General features: G+C 49.6%; 1 non-coding gene across 1 annotated transcript; it reads left to right on the forward strand.

The window, feature by feature from the left end:
- The first annotated feature begins 356 nt into the window (after positions 1–356).
- On the forward strand, positions 357–475 carry LOC135332388 (5S ribosomal RNA). Its single transcript, XR_010393251.1, has one exon. It is a non-coding gene; the product is annotated as a 5S ribosomal RNA (ribosomal RNA).
- Positions 476–8,081: the final 7,606 nt, after the last annotated feature.

An 8,081-nucleotide genomic window follows, 5' to 3' on the forward strand; every position in this document is an offset into this window, starting at 1 on the left:
TGAAGTAAGTAAGCTTGAAGTAGACAGTAGATATTAGATAGTTAGCTAGCTATGAAGTAATAATTATATCAAGAGTTTCCAGTGAAGTAAGTAAGTAAGTAAGTAAGTAAGTAAGCAAGCAAGCTTGAAGTAGACAGTAGATAGTAGATAGTTAGTAGATAGTTGTATAGCTAGAGTATGATTATAATTATCAGTAAGTCGATATTTGTATAATACCAGTAAGTACAGAGAAGTACACTCCACTCCACTCCACTCGACTCCACTCCCTCCCGGCCCACTCCCTCCACAGCAATTAAATTAAGTCAAGTATATTTCTGAACTTCACACATAAGTACATGAGATATACATTGACTTGTGTCTACGACCATACCACGTTGAAAACACCGGTTCTCGTCTGATCACCGAAGTTAAGCAACGTAGGGCCTGCCCAGTACTTGGATGGGTGACCGCCTGGGAACAGCAGGTGTTGTAGGCTTCTGCATTCTTATTTTTGTTTGTTTTCAGAATATTTCACAACGAGCAGTTAAGGCCCAAAAATATGAAAACTGCAGCCTTAAATCCTCGTTGATCATTACCAAACCGCGAAGACGAAACTTTCTTTTTGTGGTAGCAACAGTTTTACAATTGATCCCTGCCTTTGTCATTATAGTCATGGCACTGCAAGCAACTGAAGTATGTGATGATGGCTACTTGCAAACAGTAATTGTATAATTACGCATGTATAATTATAACTATCCTAATTATAGTGAGTGACACAGGAAAAATATCAAAATTTCTTATACTTTCAGGATACAAAATTTCCTGTAGACTTATGAATGTTACACAAGTCCTGAACTACTTCAGGAATAGTAAAGGAAACTATACAGGAAACGTTGCACTATCCTTTGTAAGTAGGTTGCAGGACACTTGCAGGAAATGTGCAGATTTTATGGGCTGCAATGTAGCAGCACTGTAGCAGGAAATTTAAATATTTTCCCTGAGTGAGTGAGTGAGTGAGTGAGTGAGTGAGTGAGTGAGTGAGTTATATATACCTTCATTGAGCCATGCTTCATTTGATCATAACAATATCAAGCTTATCTTCAAGTAGTATTGTATTGTACGTTGCTAACAATACGCAAATAATGTACAGTAAATTCAAGTGGGAATAAAAGTAGTGGGTAAAAAGTTGTAATGTTCATGGAGTGTAAAGTCAACGAGCACTTAAGGCCCTATTATTTCTATTTTCCAGCCTAAAGTCCTGGTGGTGGAAAAAATTAATGTTAGTGTAATGAAGTCCTTGCCTAGTTACAAAGCGGCCCCTTACAAAGCGCCTAGTTACAAAGTAGCTTCAATGGGTAGTTATAATTAGAAGCTGCAGCTGGTAGTTAAAGCAGCAATTCTTGTGTAGCTTGTGAAGCTATGTTGTAGCTGGCTGACTGGCCGGCCGGCCTACCTACCTACCTACCTACCTACCTACCTACCTACCGACCTACCTACCGACCGACCGACCGACCGACCGACCGACCGACCGACCGACCGACCGACCGACCGACCGACCGACCGACCGACTGATGAATAGTAAGAGGTGGCTGGCTGGCTGGCTGGCTGCTGGCGAATAGATGTTGTGCTGCAATATAGTGAGTGAGTGAGTGAGTGAGTGAGTATACTATAATACTATACAGAATCTTTGCAACAAGACATTACCCTTCCTTATATGGATTTTGTGTACACACACTGTGGTCTGTTTTACTACTTAAATGTATGAGCACATCCCATATAGTAAGGAACCACAGTGCTCAACACACTTGTTTCTATTTGTGTTGCAAAGATTGTGCAATCTCCAGTATTGTATTGTAACTGTATGTTAGCCATGTATAACTTGAACTGTATGTTTAGCGGAATGAAAGGGTGCCGACAGGGAACAGTGCAGACGGGAACATTGCAGAGGGGATTCGCGCGGGAAATTGGAGCAATTACCATACAAGTGCAGACGAATGAACGAATGAACGCACGTAGCGCGAAAATTTGAGCAATACATCGCAAGCAATTACCATACAAGTGCAGACGAATTGAACAATGTGACCACGTGGGCTAGATAAGCAACCAAACAAGAGTGTCGTACAAATGAGCGTGTTGATAGGTCGTGAAGTGGGGTGTTGTGGCAAAAAAAGTCACGCTTAATTACATACGAGACGAGTTCCAGCGTTGCTCCTAGTGACGGGTGCTGTGTAGGGTGACTGCAGCGGTTCATCCGTGTGTCCGCATCGTTGTAGACTGCCTGTGTCGGCGGGTGTCTGACCTGCTGGTGACTGGTCATCAGTGGGCTGGCTCCCTCCGGTCGAGTGCAGTTAGGTTTGCATCATTTCACGAATCACGAGTGCATTCGTACGGTCTCGCTGCCGGTCGATCCCCGTGATTGACTGTATCTGCAGGCAACGAGTGGGCCTCAGCTGCCCTCTCCTGCCAGTTGGTGAGTCTGTGGCCGAGGATTTGCAAAATTGTTGAACCCTCTGCGGTCCGCGTGGCCGCACTGGTGTGATGCGTTGGCCGGCCCTCTGAACGAGGACGGTCGAGTGACACAGTGCGTCTCGTACGCTCTGGCGTCCCGATAGTTACCTGGTTGATCCTGCCAGTAGTCATATGCTTGTCTCAAAGACTAAGCCATGCATGTCTAAGTATAAACGCTTCTATACTGTGAAACTGCGAATGGCTCATTAAATCAGTTATAGTTTATTTGATGGTTTCTTACTACTTGGATAACCGTGGTAATTCTAGAGCTAATACATGCACAAAGTCCCGACTCTTCGGAAGGGATGTATTTATTAGATCCAAAACCAATGCGAGTCTCTCGGGGCTCGGTTCCTTGGTGATTCATGATAACTGCTCGAACCGTATGGCCCTTGCGCCGACGGTGCTTCATTCAAATTTCTGCCCTATCAACTTTCGATGGTACGGTAGTGGCCTACCATGGTTGCAACGGGTGACGGAGAATTAGGGTTCGATTCCGGAGAGGGAGCCTGAGAAACGGCTACCACATCCAAGGAAGGCAGCAGGCGCGCAAATTACCCAATCCCGACTCGGGGAGGTAGTGACAATAAATAACAATGCCGGGCTATTGTAGTCTAGCAATTGGAATGAGTACAATCTAAATCCCTTAACGAGGAACAATTGGAGGGCAAGTCTGGTGCCAGCAGCCGCGGTAATTCCAGCTCCAATAGCGTATATTAAAGTTGTTGCAGTTAAAAAGCTCGTAGTTGGATTTCGGGGTGGCCTGCCTGGTCCACCGCAAGGTGAGTACTGGTCAGCCGCCCTTCCTCTCGAAAGCCCCGACTGCTCTTCACTGCAGTGGTCGGGTAGTTCGGGACGTTTACTTTGAAAAAATTAGAGTGTTCAAGGCAGGCTATCGCCTGAATACATTAGCATGGAATAATGGAAGAGGACCTCGGTCCTATTTTGTTGGTTTCTAGGGCCGAAGTAATGATTAAGAGGGACAGTTGGGGGCATTCGTATTTAATTGTCAGAGGTGAAATTCTTGGATTTATGAAAGACGAACTAGTGCGAAAGCATTTACCAAGGATGTTTTCATTAATCAAGAACGAAAGTTAGGGGTTCGAAGACGATCAGATACCGTCGTAGTCCTAACCATAAACTATGCCGACTAGGGATCGGTGGATGTTAATGTTTGACTCCATCGGCACCTTATGAGAAATCAAAGTCTTTGGGTTCCGGGGGGAGTATGGTCGCAATGTATGTGTGTGTGTGTATGTGTGTGCCTTCTGTGTGTGCGTGTGTGGAGTGTGTGTGTGGGAGTGTGTGTTCCCCCTGCGTGTGGGGTGTGTATGTGTGTGATGTGTGTGTTTGGGTAGTATCCCTGTGTGTGTGTGTATGTGTGTGCCTGTGTGTATGTGTGTGCCTTCTGTGTGTGTGTGTGTGTGGTGTGTGTGTGTGGGTAGTGTGTCCTGTGTGTGTGTGTATGTGTGTGCCTGTGTGTGCCCTCTGTGTGTGCGTGTGTGTGGGGTGTGTGTGCCCCCTGCATGTGTGTGTGCCCATGTGTGCGTGTGTGTGTGTGTGTGTACCTGTGTGTGTACTGTGTGTATGTGTGTGTACCTGTGTGTGTACTGTGTGTATGTGTGTGTGCGTGTTTGTGCCCTCTGTGTGTGTGTGTGTGTGTGTACTTCCCCCTGTGTGTGTGTTTGTGTGTGCGCCCCCTGTGTGTGCGTGTGTGTGCGTATATACAGGGGGCACACACACACACACACACACACAGATGCACACACACAAACACACACAGCACACACACAGAGGCAAACAAACACACACACACACACAGTCACACACACAGGGGGGCACACAACACAGAGGGCACACATACACACACACAGGCACACATACAGGGGGGCACAAACACACATACACTCACGCACGCACACACGCACACACAGAGGCACGCACATACATGCACACACAGGGCGCACATACACACACACACGCACACACATACACAACACAGGCACAGGCACACACACTCACACACACCACACACTCACACACTCACACAGGTGGCACACACAACCACAGGGGCAGGAAGCACATACGCACACACAGGGGAAACACGCACACGCACACGCACACACAGGGGCAGGTGGCACACACAACCACAGGGGCAGGAAGCACATACACACACGCACACACAGGGGAAACAAGCACATACGCACACACAGGGGAAACACGCACACGCACACGCACACACAGGGGCAGGTGGCACACACAACCACAGGGGCAGGAAGCACATACACACACGCACACACAGGGGAAACACGCACACGCACACACAGGGGCACACAACATAGGTGGCACACACACACACACACACGCACACACAGGGGACACACACACACACACACACATTCACACAGGAGCACACACACACACGCACACACACAGGCGCACACAACATAGGGGGCACACACACACACACACACACACACACACACACACACGCACACACAGGGGACACACACACACACACACACATTCACACAGGAGCACACACACACACGCACACACACAGGCGCACACAACATAGGGGGCACACACACACACACACACACACACACACACACACACACACGCACACACAGGGGACACACACACACACACACTCACACAGGAGCACACACACGCACACACACACACACACACACTCACGCACACACACACACAAGCACACACAGGGGGCACACATGGATACACACATACATACACAAACGCGGGTACACACACACACTCACATGCACACACCAGGGCACAGGGGTACGCACACACGCACACACACACACATTCACATGGGTACACAACGCACACACGCACACGCACACACCACACACACACACACTTATACATATACACAGGGGACACACAGAGGTACTCACACACACACACACACACGCATACACGCACACACAGAGGGGCACACACGCACACACAGAGGGGCACACACAACACACACACACACACACACAAGTGCACACACACACACACACATAGGGGCACACACACACACAAACACACGCACATACACATGCACATACACACGCACACACAGGGGGCACACACACACATACCACACACACTCACACACACACACACACACACACACACACACACACATATACACACCCACACACAGGGGCACACATCACCTACACTCACACTCACACACACACACACACACACAGGGACAAACACCACACACATACAGCACGCACACACATGGGGCACACACACACACCACCCACACACACACCACACACACACACAAATGCACACACACAAGAGGGGGCGCACACACAAGTACAGACACTCACACAAACCTCACCCACACACACACAACACACACTCACACACACACACTTGTGTGTGTGTGTGTGTGTGTTGTGTGTGTGGGTAGTGTGCCCTGTGTGTGTGTGTGTGGGATGTGTGTGGTGTGTGTGTGTGGGTGGTGTGTATGTGTGTGTGTGTTTGTATGTGTGTGCCTTCTGTGTGTGCGTGTGTGTTTGTGGTGTGTGTGTGTGGATAGTGTGCCCTGTGTGTGTGTACTTGTGTGTATGTGTGTGCCCCCTGCGTGTGTGTGTGCCCGTGTGTGCGTGTGTGTGTGTGTGTGCCCGTGTGTGTACTGTGTGTGTGTGTGTGTGTGTGTGCGTACGCGTTTGTGCCCCTGTATGTGAGTGTGTGTGTGCGTGTGTGTTCCCCCTGTGTGTGCGTGTTTGTGTGTGTGTGTGTGTGTGTGTGTTTGTGTGTGTGCCCCCTGTGTGTGCGTGTGTGTGCGTATACACAGGGGGCACACACACACACACACAGAGGCACACACACACACACACATCACACGCACACACAGAGGCAAGCAAACACACACACACAGAGGGCACACATACACGCTAACGCACACACAGGGGCACACACACACACGCACACTCAGGGTGCACACACATGCAAACACACAAACACACGCACGACACACACAAACACACACACACACTCACGCACACACACACACAGGGGGGCACAAACACACATACACATATACACACACACAGGCACACACATACACGCACACACTCACACACAGGGGCACAGGAGTCACACACACACGCACACACTGGGGACACACACAAACACACACTCACGAACACACACTCACGCACACATACACACACACACGCACACACACACGCACACACACACGCGCACACACACATGCACACACTCATACACTCACACAGGGGGTACACACACACACAAACACACACACACAGGGGACACACACACACACACAAAGGCACGCACAGGAGCACACACACACACACGCACACACAGGGCCACACAACACAGGGGGCACACACACACACGCACACACAGGGCACACACACACAAGCACACACAGGAGCACACAGTCACGCACACACACACGCACACACAGGGGGCACGCACACACAAGGGGCACACATGGATACACACATACACACACACACAGGGGGACACACACATACACATACACACACACACAAAACACACACACACGCAAACACGCACACACAGGAGGTACACACACACACACGCACACACAGGGGCACACGCACACACAGGGGCACACAAACGCACACACCACACACAAACACGCACACACAGGGTCACACACTCACATACACACACAGGGGGGGCACACACACACTCAAAAGCACACACATGCACACTTAGGGGCACGTGTACACACACACACACAAACACACGCACACTTAGGGGCACACACACACACGTACAAACACGCACACGCACACGCACACACAGGGGCACACAACATAGGTGGCACACACGCACACACAGGGCACACACACACACACACACACATTCACACACTCACGCACACACACACACACGCACACACAGGGGGCACACATGGATATACACATACATACACAATACACATACATACACAAACGCGGGTACACACACACACTCACATGCACACACCAGGGGCACAGGGGTACACACATACGCACACACGCACACACACACATTCACATGGGTACACAACGCACACACACGCACACGCACACACCACACATACACACACTTATACATATACACAGTTGGCACACAGAGGTACTCACACACACACACACACACGCATACACGCACACATACACGCACACACAGAGGGGCACACACAACACACACACACACACACACAAGTGCACACACACACACACACATAGGGGCTCACACACACACAAACACACGCACAAAACATGCACATACACACGCACACACAGGGGGCAAACACACACATACCACACACACTCACACTCACACACACACACACACACACACACACACACACACACACAAGGACAAACACCATACACATACACGCATATACACACCCACACACAGGGGGCACACACACACCACCTACACTCACACACACACACACACAAACACACACACAGGGACAAACACCACACACATACAGCACGCACACACATGGGGCACACACACACACCACCCACACACACACCACACACACACACACATGCACACAC

Source organism: Halichondria panicea, chromosome 2, assembly GCF_963675165.1.
Source record: "Halichondria panicea chromosome 2, odHalPani1.1, whole genome shotgun sequence".
NCBI classification, from domain to species: Eukaryota; Metazoa; Porifera; class Demospongiae; order Suberitida; family Halichondriidae; genus Halichondria; species Halichondria panicea.